The 22,444-nt window shown below is 39.0% G+C and overlaps 1 long non-coding RNA gene across 3 annotated transcripts in view; it reads right to left on the reverse strand.

The window, feature by feature from the left end:
• Positions 1-22,444, reverse strand: part of LOC140686785 (uncharacterized) — a 343,874-nt gene that overhangs the window by 250,086 nt on the left and 71,344 nt on the right. For all 3 annotated transcript variants that reach the window (XR_012060702.1, XR_012060701.1, XR_012060700.1), the window contains one exon: positions 8,329-8,430. This is a non-coding gene — a long non-coding RNA (uncharacterized lncRNA). The remainder of the gene's footprint in view (positions 1-8,328; positions 8,431-22,444) is intronic.

Below are 22,444 nucleotides of genomic sequence, written 5' to 3' on the forward strand. Positions count from 1 at the left end.
GGGACCCCTCCTACACTGCTGGTGGGAATGCAGTTTGGTGCAGCCACTGTGGAAAACAGTATGGAGATTCCTCAAAAGACTAGGAATAGACTTACTGTATGACCCAGGAATCTCGCTCCTGGACATCTATCCAGAAGGAACCCTACTTCAGGATGACACCTGCACCCCAATGTTCATAGCAGCACTATTTACAATAGCCAAGACATGGAAACAGCTTAAATGTCCATCAACAGATGACTGGATAAAGAAGAGGTGGTATATTTATACAATGGAATACTACTCAGCCATAAAAGCTGACAACATAACGCCATTTGCAGCAATATGGATGCTCCTGGAGAATGTCATTCTAAGTGAAGTAAGCCAGAAAGAGGAAGAAAAATACCATATGAGATCGCTCATATGTGGAATATAAAAAAAAAAAAAAACAAAAAGCATAAATACAAAACAGAAATAAACTCACAGACATAGAATACAAACTTGTGGTTGCCAAGGGGGCGGAGGGTGGGGAGGGATAGACTGGGATTTTAAAATTGTAGACTAGATAAACAAGATTATACTGTGTAGCACAGGGAAATATATACAAGATCTTATGGTAGCTCACAGAGAAAAAAATGTGACAATGAATATATATATGTTCATGTATGACTGAAAAATTGTGCTCTACACTGGAATTTGACACAACATTGTAAAATGATTATAAATCAATAAAAAATGTTTAAAAACAAGAGGAAAGAAATGTCTTTCTCTGGACTCTGTATCAGTCAATATTGCTTAAAATAAAAATCAAGAATGACATGAATATTTTCGTATGAAGTATTTGCTTAAAGTTTGTTACATCTCTGACGTTCTCCTCAGCCCTGAGTTCACAGGCATTTCGATAAAGGCAAGTGGAGGAGCCACAGTGGGCTTATTCCTGGCTGCCTGAAGCACGTTTCGGGGTGCTAGCCTCTTGGTTCTAACATCATTGGTGCCAGCAGTTCTGGCTTGAGCCAGCTGGACTTTGGGCCCTGAGCTGTGTGGCTTGTTGAGAGCAGGCTGAGCTACTTGGAGTTAGAGCCAGTTACCCTGCTTCCCCTAAGTCAATCTTTGCAAAGTGTAAAATTCACCTTTGTGAATTTCAGAGAGAGAGAGAGAGAGGGCACGAAAGCGAGAGAGCATGTTTATAAAGGATGGATTCCCAGAGACCTACAAGAGAACAACAGAAGGCTGACATTTCCCCCTCCAGGCCAATTACTCGTCTCTCATTTTTCTTATTACTTTGCATAATAATTTTCTTCTTTCTCCTCCGCCCCTCTTTTTTTTTTTTTTTTTTTTGAGTTCAGCTGCACTTAGAAGGACTTAATGGCATCACTTAAAGTTACAGGATTAAAAAAAAAGAATGAGCACATATTTCCTCCTCAAGAGCAAACCATCCGCTCTGAGCACTTACTAACAGAACAGATTGAGGTGGGAGGCTATCCATGGTTATCCAGGGACCGGTGGATTTCAGCAGACAATGCCATGGAGTTATCACGAAGGACGCCTTCCCCGAAGCCTTAGCCCTTGTAGGATGTATACACCAGCTTTGAGGACATTTATTTCAAAGTCAGCCTGTACTGGCTCGAGAGAGCCTTTCAGCCTTCTCTGCAGCTTCCTGGTAATGAATAAAACAGGTCTGATCATTGTCAAGAATACACTCAGGAAATCTGTGGTGCAGGCCTGCAGCTTCCGAACCACGGACACAGAAATCTAGTTCAATCAGCGTTGAGAACGATGCCCGAAAGATGCCTTCTGTTTTGGGACCAGACAGGATGGCTGTATCAGCCACAACAAGGCCCTATTTTGATTGGTTTTCATCAATTTGACATTGGTGGGTTTTTTTTTTTTCCTTCTTCTGTCTTGTGAAAGCATTTGGCTTTGAAGCAGAAAAAGGAATTTTTCAGTTGTAACTCAAAGTACTTTCTTATTGTCAGTCATAAAATGTGGGCTGGAGGATTTACCTTATGGTTTGGCTCCTGGCAAGAAGTAAGCAAGAGTCCAACATCAGGGGAAGGTATTAAATGGCCACTTGAGTTTCTCTTCTTTTTTTTTGGTACTTTTTTTTAGTGAAGTATAGTTGATATACAATATTGTGCTAGTTTCTGGTGTACAGCAGAGTGATTCACTTATACACATATCTTCATATTCTTTTTAATTACAGGTTATTACAAGATATTGAATACAGTTCCCCATGCTGTATAGTAGGTCCTTGTTGTTAATCTGCTTTATTTGTAGTAGTTTTTATCTGCTAATCTCAAACTCCTAATTTATCCCTCCTCCCCACCTTGAGTTTCTTTTCTTAATTCTCTTCTCCAGTCTGTTATTGTGATGCACATCCTGATGCCCTGGACAGAATTCCTGACATAGCCTTCAATGTGGGGGTCTGAGAGAAACACGTGCTCTCTCTTATCAGAATGAGGACCTCAAATGTCACAACCCCAAAGAAAAATACCACCATCTTAGGGAAATGATTCTGACTGACTAAGGTCCTCTAAGATACTATGTGCTGACACAGGGAAACTTAGGGCCACATGCTGAAAACATTTGCAGGCCTGGAAAATAACTGGTTTAACAATTCAAGATGCTTTTAAGCTACTAAGAAAAAAAAATACATGAAAACAAATAAACCTCCCTTTCCAAAAGTAATGGTGTAGGATAAGCTACCCCTGAAATGAATAAAACAGAGCTTGCTATTAAATGCAAATTCAGCTTTATAAAACTCCTCAACAATTGACCAAAAAAACCTCACCACCCCATACTCCAAATGGATGTGTAGAAATATCTATTTCATGATTTCAAAATATTTAGATGAAAAATGAAATATTTAGTCAATGTCTCAGATATATTTTCATCTGAGTGTCATACATCTCCGGGCTTCCAAAGAGATTCTCCAAGTCTTCCATAATCCTGGATGATTTTAGGAATTTTCTTTTTTTTTTGGTCCAGCTACACAGCGGACACTAGGATATTCATCAGTGTTTCTTAACCTTAGCACTGTTAACACTTTAGGCTGGATAAGTCTCTGCTGTAGGGGCTGTTTCAAGGCATCCTTAGTCACTGTTCACCAGGTGCCAGTAGCACTCCCCCAGTTGTGACACCCAAAATGTCTCTAGACATTGCTAAGTATCTCTTGTGGAAGCAACACTGCCACTAGTCAAGACACATTTTATTTACTTTTACTAATTCAGTTCCAAATACACAATACAGTTGGTGCTATTACTACCCTTTTATTTCTTCATCATTTATAAATAATGAGAAAATAGCTGAGAGTGTTTTAAACGATCTGTTCAATTTCATAGAAATTGAATTTCAATTTGCCACTTACGGAAGTGGCAAAGAAAAGACTTCGGCCAAATTTGCAATGCTTATATTCTTTATCCTAACACTGGGAACACCCAGAATCTGAGTTGAACAACAGTGGAGGTGTTTTCTCTGTAGTCTAAGATTTCTAAAGACACTAGAAATAAGTAAGTGAACACTTTCTTAAAAGAGTCATAAAATGACTGTATTCAAATTTCCTCCCAATTCAAAGATGTTCTTTGGAAGGCAGGGAAGGACCAGGCAGCTGGCCATACCTGGATGTGGGTAACTGAGCTGTAAGTAACTGCTTCCATTTACTTCTTAACACTTGCTAGTTATTTCCGTTACTTGAATGAATAGATACGTCGAAAGAACCTGACAGATTCACTGCAGAGCAGACTGCTCTACCACTGGTTGGTGAGAGATCCACTGTGACAGTGGAAAGAGAATAGAATGTGGGAGTTGGGCACACCTAGTGTATTCTGCTCACCAGCTTGGGGAAAATGAGGAACTCCCTTTAGCTTTTGATTCCTTATCTGAAAAAAGGACAATCCTAACTATCTTGCAAGCTGATTATAAGGAGAAGTTAATATGTGCCAAGCCCATGACATAGAACTTCGTATAAAATAGGTACTCGATATATGCCAGCCATTCTCATGATTCATTTAATAGCTCTGAGTGAGAGATAAAAGGCAATTTTTTTTCTTTTCATTTGAGAATCAGTGGGGGAGACAGACTTCATAATATTTACTGGGCTTTGACTATATACCAAATACTGTGCCAAGTGCTTTACATGAATTATTTAATTTCATTCATGAAGTTCATCACCTACCGAACATTTATATTAGGCATCTCTTCTTTGGTTTGTTTACTCATCTGTTATCTGTCTCCTTCACTTACAAGAGAGCAAGGAGTATGTCTATTTTACTCACTGATAGAGTCCCAGTGCCTCATCCCTCAATCAATGTTAGTTGAATTAATAAATTAATGAACAAGTGAAATAAGAAAGGTCCCCCTGGGAAGGATCTTTGACTCTCTTCTGTCAGGTTCTCTTGATTCTTTCATGGCAACATTTCTGGGATTCATTCATGTCTCATCATTTCCACAACCACTCACCTTCTCCCGACCCTCACCGCCTTGAGTCTGGACCATGGTAGCCACATAATAATTCTCATGTGGTCTCTAGCCTCTTCCCACTCCCACCCATGCTCCTTGCTGCCTCCCCGGGCATCTTCTTCACACACCCCCATCAATCAATCATTGTCAGTGACCAGGGCCAGGCCAACATCTTCATCCAAACCAAAGCCTTTCTGGATCAAGCTCAGTTTGCCCTAACCCATCCCACCCTCTAGCACTGAATAACATTATCCTCTATTCCAGGCAGATCACTATCTGCTCAAGCACTTTGGTAGATGAACCTGAAGACCATCCACCATGGACGTGGGGTACAGTTTACTGAGTGCCTCCTTTGATCAGGCACGTGTGCTGTGTTCTACAACACAAAAGAAACTCCTGTCCTTTCGAGCTTAAACCATAGTTAAGGATAAAAGCACCACAACAACTGAAGTACAGTATCAATCGATTTGAAAAGGACTATACAGGATACCAGGTAGGCACCTGTTACCCACACTTGGGAGGTCAGAGAAAGGTGCCCAGGGGAAGGAGGGTATAATTTGACACCTGATATCTGAAGATACAGACAGCTTTTCTAGGAAGAATAGTGTATAGAGAATAATAGCATGACTTAGCCCCCCAGAAAGAGAATATGGCTCATTTGGTGAACTGAAAATAGTTGAGAATATCTGGAGAGCAGGATGCAAAGGAGGTGGAAAAGAAAGGACGGGTGAGAGATGTCTGGAGAGGTGAATGGTAATCAGAGATTTTTGACCTCACTCTCAAGACAATGGGAAATCACAAAGGAATTTTAAGTATGAAAACTGCAATGTTTCTATTTGGGTCTCTAAGAGGGGATGGCTTTTCCAGGGGCAAATATGCTACAATTTATTCCTCACAGAATAAAGCCTTATACAGAAAATCTATTTCCTGGCAGAAAAAGGGAATGCCACCTAAAATGCAGCAAAATGATTTTTGTCCTAGGAGTCTGGAAGAGCTCTGGAAAGCCTGCATTCAGGTGTCACAGTTCCTTTGTCTGTCCAAAGAGGGGAATTAATAGACACTATGATCTCCCCAGCTTCTCTCAGCTCCTGCCTCCTCTGAACCCTGGCTTCCTGCAGATGGGCATTTAAAATAAATGATTTTCTATGCTTTATGTTGATTTCTATTGTCTTTCATTATATTATTATTATTATTATTATTATTATTATTATTATTATTATTATTATTATTATTTTTGGCAGGAGGTAATTAGGTTTATTTATTTATTTATTTTTAGAGGAAGTACTGGGGATTGAACCCAGGACCTCATGCACGCTCAGCATGTACTCTACCACTGAGTTATACCCTCCCCCGCCAGATGGTCCTTTTAAAGCTGGAGCAGCCCTGTGATGAAAGGATGAGTCTCTTCATCCCTTCATGGCCAGAGGCTGCCTGTTCTCTCAGGAATAGGCTCCTGTAAAGTTAATCAGATAAAGTCCCAAGTATCTTAGTATTATACCTTTAGAATCTAGGAGTCAAATTAGCATAGATCACCTTATGGAAATGAAATGGAGAGAATAAACACCACTCCGCTTCTTGACTCCGTGCTGTGTGCCCTGCCCTGTGCCAGTACTTGACACCCATGAGCCCGTCCACTTGTCACAACCAGACGGCAGCATCACCAGCTTCCAACATGAAGGGGCTGAAGGATAAAGGAGGACTGTGGCATTTGTCCAGAAGAAATAAGCATCACGAACGGTGACAGCTTTGGTTCTCTTTTCTTATTTCCCATCACTTGGTCATTGACATTTCAAGCATATATTCAACACATTTGCCCTTTTCTTTAGTGTTGCTTCCCCAACATTTTTTTTTCATTTTAACTGAAACAACTGTCTTATCAATATATCACCATAATATAAAATTGAAAATATGCCACTCAGAGGCTGTGCTCAAGGGAATCAATTTCCCATCTCCTTTCCTTCTAGGTATGCCATGAAATAGGTGAGATCAAAATAAAATGCATCAAAGAATTAGTCTATGGAAATCTTTGCAGGAAATAATCCATCAACCTTTGAGATCGCCGTCTGGCTCTTAAAATCAGGGTAATTCCCTGCATACAAAACAGTAAGCTAATGTCAAACTTGAACAAGCCTGACACCAGGTACTCTCAAACAAGGAAAGAAATAGAACATAAGGAGGAGGTGATTTCAGAGGAAAAGCATGGATTCGGAATTAACCAGGCAAATAAGTGCTCTGATATGGAGAACTATTTCTTGTCATCGCCATCAAAACATTCCTGGCATTGAGGAGAATGACCCAGGAGCAAGAACAGGCTGGATGGACAAAGCTTTATAGCGATACATGCCTTCATTTTTGGTTTAAGGTCACCATGCAACTTTCTGTTGCAAAGATTAGTTTCCAGGGGAGACTCATTCTTCAGTCTCCAGGACTAGTCACATGCTACTGTAACTCCCATGGGGAAAAAGCTCCCCCTTAGCAAAATGGACTTTGGACACAGACAGACCTGAACTGAGGTCTTTTGCTCTACCACATTCTAGCTGTCTGTCTTCGGCAACTTGCAAAACTTCTCAGGGCCTAACTTCTCAGGGCCTGTGCTCCCTCATTTATAATGGGAATAATATCCGGTACTTTGAAGACATGCCATAAAAATGAGAGGTAACATGTGTCATATGCCTAGGACACCGCTTGGTAAAAGAAGGCATTTCACAGACAGTAACCATGATAATTGAGTGGCATTCAAGTAAATTGGTTTCCTTGAGCTGAATCATAAACATCACCCTTCCCTCAACACAGGGGTCTGTTACAAAGGAAGCTTCTGAACCTGCAGAGCTGGACAATGTTCTATAGACACCTTCAATACTCTGCAAAAATAGGCTGTCACAACAATCTCCACCATGGTAAAAAGACTTCCTTACAGTTTAGCAGCAGGCCTTGTTCTGCCTAGGAATTTTAAACACTCTTACTGCACAAATCTCCATCAAACAGTGTTTTGAGACACTTACGTATCAAGAGATTGTACTTATTAAATGATAAACTTATTCTCCCATTCTTTATGACTCTAAGGCACAGATCACTTTCTCTCATAGGTTTTGAATTGATATCGTTCATTCATTAACATCTATCTATGAAATACAATGTGTAACATGCTAGGGATACAACACTGACTGGGAAGTGGTTCTGGCCCACAGTGTGATGGGGAGACAGATACATGAAAGGACTAAAGGATGAATGAGAGATAACCAAGGAAGGAGATGCAGGAAGAATGATTTCAGCAAAGGAAACAGTGACTGCAAGGCTTCCAGGTGAGAGAACAGAGTGGATTCCATGAAGGAAAGATGCTTGCTACAGCTGGACTGTGACCTCCCAACATATTGTCCTTCAATGCCTCAGGTTGGTCAAGTGTATGATTTCTATTAGACTTTTTGCAAATTTCTCTCATATCACTAGTGCTTTCATAGACCTCTACAGATTTATAGAATGCCAAGAGAGAATAAGAAAGAGCTTTGGTCCAAAAAAAGTCTAAGCTAAATCCTCAATTCCACAGCTGAGTATCTATACAATCTTGGGCTGGACACATGTCCTCTTCAAGCTTCAACTCTGACATCTACAAACAGAAGACTAATACTTACCTTGCTGAGTAGTTGTGACATTAAACACAGTGATGATTTGGTTAAACACCTAAAAGGCACCCTGACATGCAACAGGTACTCATTAACTCACAACCATTAGCCATCACTGAGAGCTTAAATTGTAAATTTCAAACTAGCCAACACTGATAAAGAGCCTGTGGTTAAAAACCAGGTATATCAAATTCAGAATTTTCCACGTTGGAGACCAAAAGCCCTCATTAATAATAACCATACAATGATAATACTGCTACTATTGAGTACTTACTCTGGACCAGACACCAGGGAAGCATTTCTCTTAAGTTCTTCTTTAGCTCTTAGAACAGTCCAAGGAGGTCATTTGTATTTCATGAAATGTTGCTCTCATTTTCTACAAAAGAAAGAGAAAAGTTCATGAACTCAAATATATTTTGACATTGTGAATTAAACAAAGTTAAACAGGTTATTTCCTTCAGAACTTCTGAGGGACAATAGGCATTATCAAATCCAACAGAGGAAACCAGTCGAAAGGGTTTTCCAAATGTATTTGACCATTAAATCCCCCTTTTTGGTTGGATGGATATTAAAATACCTTTGAACCATATTTTGTAAAAGACTAAAATAAGAATTATCAGCTCCATTTTGTACCTGAGAAAACCGAGCTCAGAGAAGTTAAGAATCATGCTTGATGTCACACAATTAGGAAGTAAAACGGGCCATTATTTGAAACCACATCTTTCTAACCCCCAAAACCACACTCTTGGCTACAGGACAATGCTTTTCAACACTGCCTCAAGTCTTAGAAACTGTTTAGGCTGCAAAAACCTTGGCTGTTCTCTGCTAAGCTCTGACAATTGTTCTCTAGAACAAGACCAAAGAAAAACTTAGGGTATCAAGTCAGGAGTCAGAGTCTGAGAGGATGGCCATCACCCCCTTTGCTAGGAAAAGACCAAAAGGATCCTGGGACAACTCTTTTCTTGCTGCGGAGAGGTGCTGAGCCCTGGACACAGAGCTCAGCTGGACACCTACCTTATTGCTTCCCACTGTACCGCAGGCTGTCTCCCTTAAGCCTCAGAGCCCACGCCACACCTAAGGGCGCAGTTCTTCTCCACATCTCTTTACCATTTTACTGGTACTTAGTGACAGCTCACACCTGGTTGTTCCCTCGGCAAAGGCAGTGGCAGCCCACCACTGAGCATATTGCTAAATTAAATAACTCACTCAGCCCAAACCTAATAATCCCTCCGCAAAGCTCAGAGAATATGAAAAAGAATTACTCCATCCAGTTCCCTTGGCATTATGGGAACAGGAGAGACTTTCATCTACTCTAGCAGTCCATATGTTTGAAGGTCAAACAACACCTGGGTATTTCTTTGAAATAAACTAATTGAGCCTGGATGATTTAGAGTCAGTCTTGCTGAAAGGCTCATTGGATCACCCATGGTAAAGCAAGATCTGCTTTTGAAAACTGTGGATCCACCAACCCCAGCTTTGTCAAATGGCAATGAATATCTGATGCTGTTCGAAGATTAAGACCTGGACCAAACAGACTCAGAAGAAAAAGAAAGGACTGCTTTCAAACTGCTAAGAAAAGGCATCTTGGCCCCAGGTGTTCAGGAGGTAAAGACATCAGGGCCAGCCAAAGGAAAATCAGGCAGAGGGCCTGAAAAGGAATAGTTCCTAACCACTAAGTGTGCGTATAAAGCACCTGGGAAACACATTAACAATGCAGTCTTCCCAGCTGGCCTTTGCCTTTTGTTCTCCTTGTAGCTGGTTTTCATGGAAATCTTATTTGTAAGAATAACAGACTTAACACAGAGACCAAGGTGATGCAGAGTGGGAGAAAAACATCAGATTCACCTACTTGGTTTCAGTCACATGCCACCACATACACCAACTGGTGGCTTGGTTTGTGCACAGGCAGCCTCTACCTGAGAGTCCAAGGTGGGCCTAGAGATGAAAATCCCCCTCCCCGTGAAAGGTAAGCCGCCCTAGTTCACACACACGTGGGACCTTGTACCTCTCCACAGCGTTTACGGCCATTGTGGTGAAATATTTCTTTACTGGACTTGGACTGTTAACATCTTTTTCCCCACGAGAAGGTCAGTTCTATAAGGAACACACCCCTCTTGGTCACCACATCTCCAGAACCTAGCTCGGGACATTTAGATGCTCCCTAATTATTTGCCAAGGAAATAAATGAATGGCATTAGAAACAAATTACAAGGCATATCAGAATGCCCTGGAGCAAATATTTTGGGAGATAAATAGTTTCGGGGGAAAAAAAAACCAAGACATTTCACAGGCATGGATTTTCATTTTAAAATTTAAAAATGTATATTCTTGTCCAGAACTATACTGTTTAGTTTTAGCTACACTCAGTCATTATGACTAAGGGAGATTTTGGAAACTGGAAGAGTAACAACAACAGCGGAGTCATAACAAGAATGATGGTCAGAGCTCACATTTATCAAGGACTTGTGTGCCTGGCCCTGTGCTAGTTTTTGTCCATGTATTACCTCATTTACTTATTATTATCCCCATTTTAGAAAATGAGAGGAATGGGAGCTGACCATAAGAATTCTAGTCTGTCTGTGCTCTCAAACAGCATGCAGATTCTGAAAGGAAAAAGTTCATTCATTTGTGCATTCATTCATTCAATAAATATCTAAGTATGGGCTCTATCCGAGTACCAGACACTGCAGACAACAGCAAGCAAAAACAGATAATGTCTCAATTCTTTTGGAGTTCATAGTCTAGTGGGGAGACAGAGGTTAACCAATAACCAGACAAATAAGAAAGAAAGAAAAAACCTGTTTTAAGTGCTATGAAGGAGCAGGATATGGTATTAGGAGGAATTAGTTGTTGTCAGCTTTCTTGAGTTAAGACCTGAAGGAAGAGTAGGCATTAAACAGGGAAGGAGGAGAGAGAACAGCTTTCAAAAAAAGAGTGGAGAGCTGTTCAAAGGCCCTGTGGTAGAAAGAAACATGATGCAAAAGGGGGAATGAAAGAAAGCTATAGAGGCTGAAGGGTGACAGCAAGAGGCCAAATATAGCAGGATGGTAGGTAGCCTGCAGATCAGTGGTTTTCAAATCTTAACATACACATCAGAGTCACCTAGAGGACTTATAAAACACAATCTGCTGGATTCTTCCTGAGAGCTCCCCATTTACTAGATTTGGGGTCAGGTCCAGGACTTCGCATTTCAGAACACACACTGGGGTGATGCTGATGTGTTCTGAGACAACACTTTGAGAACTACTGCCTTAAGACTATACAGAACCTGGTGGGCCAGGAGATGGATTTTTTTGATTCTGTCCTAAGGAGAATAAAAAATTACTGAAGTATTTTAAGCATGAAGGTGATATGACTCAATTTATCTTTTGAAAAATAAAAAGTCACTCTAGTTGCAGGGTAGAGAAGACTAACTACATAGGGAGACAAGGAAGGATGCAAGTAGACCAGTCAGTAGGTATGCTGCAGTCGTTCAGGAAGGAGATAACTGTGGCTTTGACCAGAGTGATGACAGTGGAGACAGAGAAGCAGATGGATTTGAGAGAGATTTAGGAGGCTGAAATCTGTAGGACTTGGCCGTGAATAGGACAGTTATGGGAGAGGATAGTTCCTTGGCTTTTGCTTGAGTGATGAGACAGACAGTGGTGCCATTCTCTGAGAGACCCTGGACAAGGACCATGCCTGGAGGAGAAGATGATGAGCTCAGTCTTGGACTTGCTGGGTGTGAGGTACCTTTGAGGCATTCAAAAGATGGCAAGTAGACAGCTAATTTATGGGTCTGGAGTTAAGTGGTGAGATCAAGACTGGAGATAAAAATTGTGAGTCATTTGAGTATATGTATGATATGAAACCATGGGGGTGGATGCAATCACCAGGGAGAGAAATTAGAAGAAGAGCAGAGGGCCTAGGACCTCCAAAATTCACAGCCTAGGTAGAAGGTGAGCCAACAAAGGAGAGAGACAAGAAGTAATGGGACTAAAATCAAAGAGAATTGTGCCCTGAAGCCAAGGGAAGGGAGGCAACAGCAGGCAATAATTGCTTCTCAGAAGTCAGCTAAGATGAGGAATGTCGACTGGATTTAACAGTATGGAGCTGACTACGATGAGAGCTAATATGGTGAAGGAAGAGAGGAGAGATAGGGAGGTAAGCTTTTGCTGAAGTTGGGAGGACAGTGTTTCATCCCCAACCTTCATTTGGTTTTATTTTCAATCTTCTCCCTCTTCAGTGATAGCCCAATCCTGTTACTCCCCCTCCTCATTTACTGCCAAATGAATCAAGAACTTACTCTTTCCCTTTGTACCTCTCATTTATCCTTCCTACCACTTCAATTTGACATCTAGTCTCACTCCATTTTTATTAAGTACCATATCCATTTGTTATTTGTTATTTGTTATACTAACCAATTGAATAGTTGCAAAAATTCACCTACTCTTTAACAAAAATGATTCTACCTTTTTTTCATTAAAGGTGATCTCAAGAATGCTAGGCTCTAGGTTCTGTTTTTATTTCTCTCATTGGCCAATTACCTTTGGAGAAGAGACAATCATGGGAACATCTGCTGACTAGGCAGTGGAAGGTAAAAGCAATGGAAAGCCAAAGATGACAAAAGTCCTTTACTTATACGAGGAGTCTATCTGAATGTCTATAGAGGGGAAGTGGATTTTTTTTTCTGGCCCAAATCACTCCCTATTCAACAGCAAACTTCAGGTTTGGGATTCAGAGCCAGCTAGATTAGGACATAAAGCTTAGTTCTACAACTTCCCAGTGTAACCTTGGACGAGATGCTCAGCCTCTCTGAGACTCATTTTTTATTCATGGATAAAATAGTCACAAGGATAGATATGTTAAAATACGACTGTAAAGGATTAACTGTTGGGCACAGTGCCTTAATGTTAAGCAATTAACACAGTATAATAGTGACTGTAGTGGGCCGAGCAAACACCTAGAAGGACGAAAAGCAACCCTGCAACGTGGAATTGTTTTCCAAAACTTATCCTTAAATCCCAAGTATTTATTTAGGCTTTTCTACACTAGTCCCTTTAAAGAACATTTAAATCCATTACACTTTAAAATTCATTCACTTTGGATTGTGCCTTTTTGAATCAATACTGTACTCTTCCAAAAAAAAAAAAAAAAGAGCATGCTGAAGTTGCTTTTTAAAATAAAATACTCCCAAGTTTTTAGTGTTTAGCGTCTATGTAAATAAAAAGAAAAAATGAGGTGGGTTATAAAACAAGGGAAAAAATAGATGAATGGAACAGGTTAGTTTTGTTCCGGATATGCAGATAAAACAAATATAAGGAAAAAAAACAAAACGTGGCTGAACACCTTTCCCTAAGGGAAAAAAAAAAAGCAGAATAGACAATGAAAATATATCTCATCCATTCATTCATCCAACAAATCAATTTTAAACACTTTCTTAGTAAAAAGTCCTGGACTAGGATCAAAACTAAAAGAATCAGACTTTGTTGTTGTTTTTATACTTCCATCCTGCCAGGTACAGCCCTGACTCATTGTTTGAAGAAGAAGAATCAACAGATCAGATGCCAAAGAGAAAAGAAGAGGTGTGATATATGCATGGATTTTCTGCAGTTTGGTACATGGTAACCATAGTATTACTGCATCAAGATTTCCACATAAAGTTCATTATCCATCTATTGCCAAGTTAATGGCAAAAGAAATGTTACTCAGAAAAACTCCATCCATTAGCATCACTAATCGACTCATGAGAAAAGTAAGTCATAATGATGATGATAATGATGTTAGCCTTTACCATTCATATTTTAAAGCAGTGTACATCCATTTACCTGTGTTATCTCCTTTACGCTAGTAAAAACCTCATGAAAGGGGAAATATTTTCATCCTGGCTTTACAGACAAGGAAACTGAAGCTAGGATGGGTTAAGAAATTTGTCTGAGGTCACAAAGTTTAAGTGGCAGAACTGAAACCTAACAGCATGTGCTCTATAGCCTAACTCCCCGTTGTTTTTTTTTATATTTTGCTTGTTTTGTGTGTCTTATGAGGGGGAGGTAATTAGGTTTATTCATTTATTTATCTTTGGAGGAGGCACTGGGCATTGAACCCAGGACCTTGTGCATGTTAAGCACATGCTATATCACTTGAGCTATACCCTCCCCCTCAACTTCCCCTTTTAAATTAACTTTTTCTTGGGTCCAAAACAAAAAAAACACTCTAGTTCTGAATTGTAAAGTGCTCCATCTTTATATACCCTGTCCACTGAGTCTTTGGACGTCATAATGGTCCCCACAAATCAAGTGTGAAACTACTTTTTTTTTTTTTGAGCTTTTCTGCAAAGCAGCATGTGCACTCAACTCATTCTTCATCTTCCAAGTCTTCCCTACCATCTCCCCAAGCAGGGAAGCCCCATTGAATTGACCCTTGAGAACTTTCTGCAAATTAATCATTCTGAATCCTGAAGCTCAGCAAAATGTTTCCCATTCTAACCAGAGTGCAGCAACTATTTCTGGCACCCAAAGAATGCTTTCCCTGGCTACCAGGAAGACCTTTGAGACTAGCTGAAAGGAAATGGCAGAACTGTTCTTAACTGTGAGGTCATCTAGAGCTGTTGGCCCTCCGACCTAAGGAAAAAGGATATTTTTCCTTGGGTAAGATTTTCTAGCCATAAACTTGTTTTATTGTACCCATTGTTTTATCAACGACAGTATCATCTCCCTGAGGACCTTTTTGCTTTTGGTCTTCCATGAGTCATTTGGAATTTTCACTGAGACTCAACCCTAGTTACCTAAGCATCAGATTCCTGCACTCTTTGGGGGTTTACTTTTTAAATATAAGATCTAATCATTTCATGCCAAGAGCCTGTATGTTTTGTGAAGTTCCTGAAGTCCAGTAAAAGCACAAAGATTCTACTTTTCATTCAGTGTAAGTTGTTATATATTTAAACCAAGGCTATTCTTGGTTTACATTTGAATAAAGTTTTGAAGCATTTATTATATGCCCACCTCTGCGCTAAAAGGTCACATATACTATTGCTTTTATCAAAATACGATTTTATTTTACAAGAACTCTTGGGCGTGGGAAGTATTACTATTATTATTACTCTCACTTTACTGTTGAGAATGTGCTTAAATAACTTGCTCAAAATGTTGACAATTTCTGAAGTGGAGTGATGGGTACATGAGAGTTTATTGTACTATTTTCTCTAATTTTACTTATGTTTAAATTTTGTCTATAATACAGTGTCATTGCTGTTGCTTTTACATTAACATTCCAAAGGCACCCAGTTCATGAGAAGAGCCTGTGGTTTCAAATCCCAGTTTATTAGCCTGCAAAGTCCAGGCTCCATTAACATGACCATACTGTTGACTACTGCCCACTTGAAAATGTTAGTCGATGTCTGCGTCATACCAGAACAACTTCCTAGAAAACCCAAACCCAAGTTTGGGTCAGCCCATTTGATATACTCTGCAGTAGACAGCCATCCTAAAAAGATTCTTGGATTGAAATTCCTGAGTGTACTACATGACAAAAAGCATTTCTTATCTGAAAATGGCTGAGTGTTTTTTCAGAGCAAGCAAAGCCACATTCTTACCATGAATAAGCTGTATTTGTTTATTTGTTTATGTACTCATTTATTTATTTAGCATACTATTTGTGGTATAAACAGCCCCTCCTTTTTGGGTGTTGGGAACCCATGAACAGCAAATATGGTATCTGGCCGCAATTCTAGCATAATATGAGCACCACATTTGCTGTTTCCTGGTTATTTATCTCTCGAGATACATACTCCTGATCTCAAATAATGACCAGGGGATATTTAAGATGGGGTCTAGACTATCCTTTTACTAAACACCTAACAGCAATACACAGCTCATGTTTCCATAACCAAGTGCTATTGATTTCATGGCTTCATTCTTTTGTTTTTTAAGGTGGCCTGTAAAAATGTATTTGTTTCCTAATGGACAGTGATAAGTTTATTTTCTCCTGTAGAATCTTACAAGCCCCTGTGATACATGCCGTCATTCTCAGATATGGGGAAATCAGGCTTAGGACTGACCCTGACACCAATTTTCCAATAACATTTATGAACAACTTATAGCCACAACTGTTAGATACATCCCCGTGACTTGTCATTTCATTATGTCCTTGAGAAAACATGCGATTTCTTCCTCGTGCCAGAGTTTCGTTTAAGTGGACCTCAGACTTGCCTGAGGGATAGTTTCTGGAGAAGCAAGGAGTTCTGGGAAGCATCAACCATCTGTCAGGGGTGGGGGAAGCATTACTTAGTTTGTAAAAAGAAGAAAAAGAAGCTCTGTGGAGCTTAAGAACATAAACTGGGGGAAAAAAAAAAAGAGGAGAGGGGCTGTTGGGTTGCGTTCTTTCCTTATCAGTAAAATGGCTTATTCAGATAAATCTTCTCCGTGGAAACCCCTCTGATGCTGTGGTTTCTGAACATAAGGAAAACATTTTGAGCCACTGAAAATGCTGATAAGGCAGTAATACAACAGCCGTTTTCTTGGCCAAATCTGTTATTCCATAAAGATGCGTATCATATATAAGTTATTTAAATACCACAAAACATACTGAAGGCCTATCTCTTGTTAAAATAGGTGACTGAAAATTAATATATCCGAGCAAAATATTATCATGGCACTAGGGAGGTAAGATCAAAAGCTGAACAAAGGTTCACCTCTTCTCCAAACCCATCCCAGCCCTCGCCCCCATCACTGAATTAAAGCAAACATGTCTTTGTAATTCTCCGGCTTGATGTCTTGATCCAGGAGCTTTTATGCTTATCAGACCCTACATCCCCTTTCTATTACAAATATTTGATAACATAACCAACCTACACACACAAAACTTGAAAAATATTAACATGATGACTTCACTATAATATACAGGAAAAACAAAGAAAATCTATTTATTACTAAATTAACACATTTTAAAATATAAGTGCTCAGGCATGATTACACTAAAAGACATACTGATGCTTCACCCCCTTATATGAAAGCATTTTGAATTGAAGAAAAGTTAAGAGTACTTGTAGGACGTATCCAATCTTTCTCTTTCCATTTGACATTTTGAAATGAGAACTAAATAAGTATATTCACATATGCACGCACAGAATTACCATGAGTGTGACAGCTACAAACTCAAACTGATACTCAAACGCAAACAAATTTTCCTAAGTTGTATTGTCATTAGTGACAGGATTTTTTTGAAATGGTGAACTAAAAATCTCTGAAGGTAATAAACTATAATCTACCCGCTGTAGCTGCATTCCTGGAAAATAAAATAATATTAAACCATTATCTATCTATAATCTTTTTTAGTCTAGGTTCTATATAGGGTAATCATATGCAGGTTTTGAAATCAAATACACATCCAGCAGAATTTCTGAAAGTCATACAGGGCTCAGGAAAATTTCTAATTTTATGTGACTACCTTGTACATTACAGGATGCCAACCACTCCCAAACTCAACCCACTAAATGCCAGTCGCATCCCCTCAATTGTGAAAACATAAATTATCACCACAAAACTCGGAAAAGCCTCCTAGTGGTTGTGCTCTTCTTGAGAATCAGTATCTAATGGAAACATCAATGCTTTCCTGCACAACTCGTACTGCGGTTCCTACCAGGGATGCATTCTTCTCACTTTCTTCCAGTTTATTCGTTTTAGAGCTCAGTAAATTCAGTCCCACACCTTTGACCTGGACTGCCACTAGCTCTTCTAGCTGGACAGATCTCTACTACTTCTGAATTCCCATTACATGGATTATTTCTGGGGTTCACATCAACAAGTAGGTATCTACTAGCCCATGTTGATATTTGAAAGTTATGTGAACATGTCTTATCCCTCCAAATCAACTGTAAATTTCTTAAAAGCTAGCTTTGCAGTATTTCTATTAACAAAGTTCTGTAGAGGCACCTTGGACTAACATTGAGTTAATAAAGCTAAATGTCTGGGGAAGTGGATTTAATACTTTTTGGACTTAATGAAAATGTAAATTTAGAACAATGCAGGTTATAACTCAAAATTCCAAGTTATTATATCACAGAATATTATTCCTACAGTACAAATTCACTCTGATCCCAAGTCACAGTACCTTGCACTCTTAATTATATCCATTTTGAACTTATAACTGTCAGAAATCAATCCATCTACTTTCTCTAAACCAGTACATCTCAAACTGTAGTCTCTATATACTACTTGTGTCACAATCAACTGCAGATACTTGTTAGAAAACAAACAAACAACAAACAAAAAACCAATATTGGGTACTGTCCCCTGGAATCTACACTTTGAGAAACACTGTTCTATATAACATACCTCAACTGAGTTAATTTTATTCCTTCATTTTGAAACCATTACCCATGTTTCTTGTATGTGAGTAGGACTTTCACATTAAATAGGGGATCCAGTCAAAATGGTAAAGCAGCCTCTAAATCCAACCTTAAAATCCTACAGATTGTAAATTTCACAAAAGCCAAGGTCAAGAAGAGGAATCATTTTGGCAGTTGATTTTTAGTGATACTGTCTCATTTATTTCAAAGTGTCAGCATTTGGTGCCTGCGCACTATTTCATCAATATTTTGCCTATGTGATGCATCATTCTGCTGGCCAAAATCTGTTTCCATTCCAGATAAACTCAAATACATATATTTAAAAAATTAATTCATGTCATATTATGAAAAACTACATGGAACCAAACTGGATAACCTAGAGGAGATGGACAAGTTTCTGGAAACATACAGTCCACCAAGACTGAATCAAGAAGAAACTGACCACTTGAACAAATCGATCACTAGAAATGAAATTGAAATAGCAATTAAAAAACCTCCCTACAAATAAAAGTCCAGGACCGGATGGCTTCACCGGGGAATTCTACCAAATATACAAAGAAGAACTCATACCAGTCCTTCTCAAATTCTTCCAGAAGTTTGAAAAGGAGGGAATACTCCCAAACTCATTCTATGAATCCATCATCACCCTGATACCAAAACCAGACAAAGATACTACCAAAAAAAGAGAATTATAGGCCAATATCACTGATGAACATAAAAACCAAAATCCTCACCAAAATATTAGCAAATAGAATCCAACAACACATAAAAAAAGTTATACATCATGACCAAGTGGGGTTCATCCCAGGGACATAAGGGTGGTTCAACATATGCAAATCAATCAATGTAATACATCACATCAACAAGAGAAAGGACAAAAACCACATCGATCATCTCAACAGATGCAGAGAAAGCATTTAATAAAATTCAACACCCATTTATGATAAAAACTCTCACCAAAGTGGGTATAGAGGGAACATATCTCAACATAATAAAAGCTATATATGACAAACCTACAGCCAGCATAGTACTCAACAGTGAAAAACTCAAAAGCTTCCCACTAAAATCTGGGACAAGACAAGGATGCCCACTATCACCACTCCTATTCAACATAGTCTTGGAAGTCCTAGCCACAGCAATCAGGCAAGAGAGAGAAATAAAAGGGATCCAAATTGGAAAAGAAGAGGTAAAAGTGTCACTATATGCCAATAACATGTTACTATATATAGAAAACCCTCAAAGGTCCACAGAAAAACTACTAGAGCTGATCAAAGAATTCAGCAAGGTAGCAGGTTACAAGATTAATGTTCAAAAATCAGTTACATTTCTTTACACTAACAACGAATCAACAGAAAAAGAAAGTAAAGAAACAATCCCCTTCAAAATAGCACCCAAAGTAATAAAATATCTGGGAATAAATCTAACCAAGGAGGTGAAAGAATTATACACAGAAAACTATAAACCACTGATGAAGGAAATTAAAGAAGACTTTAAAAAATAGAAAGATATCCCATGATCTTGGATTGGAAGAATCAATATTGTTAAAATGGTCACACTGCCCAAGGCAATCTACAGATTTAATGCAATCCCTATCTAATTACCCAGGACATATTTCACAGAACTAGAACAAACCATAATAAAATTTATATGGAACCATCAAAGACCTAGAATTGCCAAAGCATTACTGAAGAGAAAGGAAGAGGGTGGAGGAGTAACTCTCCCAGACTTCAGACAATACTATAGAGCTACAGTCATCAAGACAGCATGGTATTGGTACAAAAACAGACATATAGACCCATGCAACAGAACAGAGAGCCCAGAAATGAACCCACAAACTTTTGGTCAACTGATCTTTGACAAAGGAGGCAAGAATATACAATGGAATAAAGACAGTCTCTTCAGCAAATGGTGTTGGGAAAACTGGACAGCAGCATGTAAAGCAATGAAGCTAGAACACTCCCTTACACCATACACAAAAATCAACTCAAAATGGATCAAAGACTTAAATATAAGACAAGATACAATAAACCACCTAGAAGAAAATATAGGCAAAACATTATCTGACATGCATCTCAAAAATGTTCTCCTAGAATAGTCTACTCAAGCAATAGAAATAAAAGCAAGAATAAACAAATGGGACCTAATGAAACTTACAAGCTTCTGCACAGCAAAGGAAACCATAAGTAAAACAAAACGACAACCTACGGAATGGGAAAAAAAATTTTGCAAATGAAACCAACAAAGGCTTGATCTCCAGAATATATAAGCAGCTCATACGACTCAATAAAAAACAACCAAACAACCCAATCCAAAAATGGGCAGAAGACCTAAACAAGCAATTCTCCAAGGAAGACATACAAATGATCAATAGGCACAAGAAAAAATGCTCAATATCACTAATTATCAGAGAAATGCAAATCAAAACTGCAATGAGGTATCACCTCACACCAGTCAGAATGGCCATCATTCAAAAATCCACAAATGACAATGCTGGAGAGGCTGTGGAGGAAAGGGACCCCTCCTACACTGCTGGTGGGAATGCAGTTTGGTGCAGCCACTATGGAAAACAGTATGGAGATTCCTCAAAAGACTAGGAATAGACTTACCTATGACCCAGGAATTCCACTCCTGGGCATCTATCCAGAAGGAACCCTACGTCAGGATGACACCTGTGCCCCAATGTTCATAGCAGCACTATTTACAATAGCCAAGACATGGAAACAGCTTAAATGTCCATCAACAGATGACTGGATAAAGAAGAGGTGGTATATTTATACAATGGAATACTACTCAGCCATAAAAACTGACAACATAACGCCATTTGCAGCAACATGGATGCTCCTGGAGAATGTCATTCTAAGTGAAATAAGCCAGAAAGAGAAGGGAAAATACCATATGAGATAGCTCATATGTGGAATCTAAAACAAACAAACAAACAAAAAAACAAAGCATAAATACAAAACAGAAACAGACTCATAGACATAAAATACAAACTTGTGGTTGCCAAGGGGGCGGAGGGTGGGGAGGGATAGACTGGGATTTCAAAACTGTAGACTAGATAAACAAGATTATACTGTATAGCACTGGGAAATATATACAAGATCTTATGGTAGCTCACAGAGAAAAAAATGTGACAATAAATATATATATGTTTATGTATAACTGAAAAATTGTGCTCTACACTGGAATTTGACACAACATTGTAAAATGATCATAAATCAATAAAAAATGTTAAAAAAATTAATTCATGTCAAAAATCCTTCAGAAGACAATTTCCTAGGGGGAAAGGTGAAGAGTGGGTAATTCCCTGTAAAGCATTTCTTCTGCTGGATTTGAGACTCCAGGAGGGCAATGACTGTCTATCCTGTTTACTCCTATTCCCCTTTCCTTGCCTGGCACATACAGGAAAATTCGTAAGAATGAATGAATGAAGCATTCATGTATAAATATATGAACTGGAACACTCAACATTAATGATAAGGAACAACTTCCTTCTTTTGATAAATATTTATTTGTACATTTCCAACTGGGTGGATTTAGCTCCATGAAGCCACTGCTATTGCTCAGAAGAAGTTAAACCTCCTGATAATCACAACAGCTACATTTACAGAACATTTAATCTGGGTTGAATGTTTCACAGATGCTATCTTATATCCTTCTTTCAGATAGTATCTTTCTTTCAGATAGTATCTTTCACAGATACTAATCCTTATAGCAATCTTAAAGAGGCAAGCATCCCTCCTCCCACTTCACAGATGAGAGAATTAAACCTTAAAAAATGAAGTATCTTTCCACTTCTAAGCAGAAGCAGCAGAATTTCAGCCCAGATCTGTCTGCATCCAAAGTCTGTGCTCTTAAACACGCCACCCTTCTGTTCTGAGTTGGGGTGACAGGAGATGTGGGTACAATCAAACACTATGACCAGAGAGCTGGAGATCACAGAGACAAATGATACGAAGTATCAAGGAGCTAATTACAACTGTATGAGGACGTGTTCAGAGCCAGAAGGGAGGAGAGAAGGCAGCAATAGAGATGTAGGGGTTGAGGTCACTCTTGGAAGGCGAGC

The sequence above is a fragment of the Vicugna pacos genome, chromosome 17 (genome assembly GCF_048564905.1).
Source record: "Vicugna pacos chromosome 17, VicPac4, whole genome shotgun sequence".
In the NCBI taxonomy this organism is placed as follows: Eukaryota; Metazoa; Chordata; class Mammalia; order Artiodactyla; family Camelidae; genus Vicugna; species Vicugna pacos.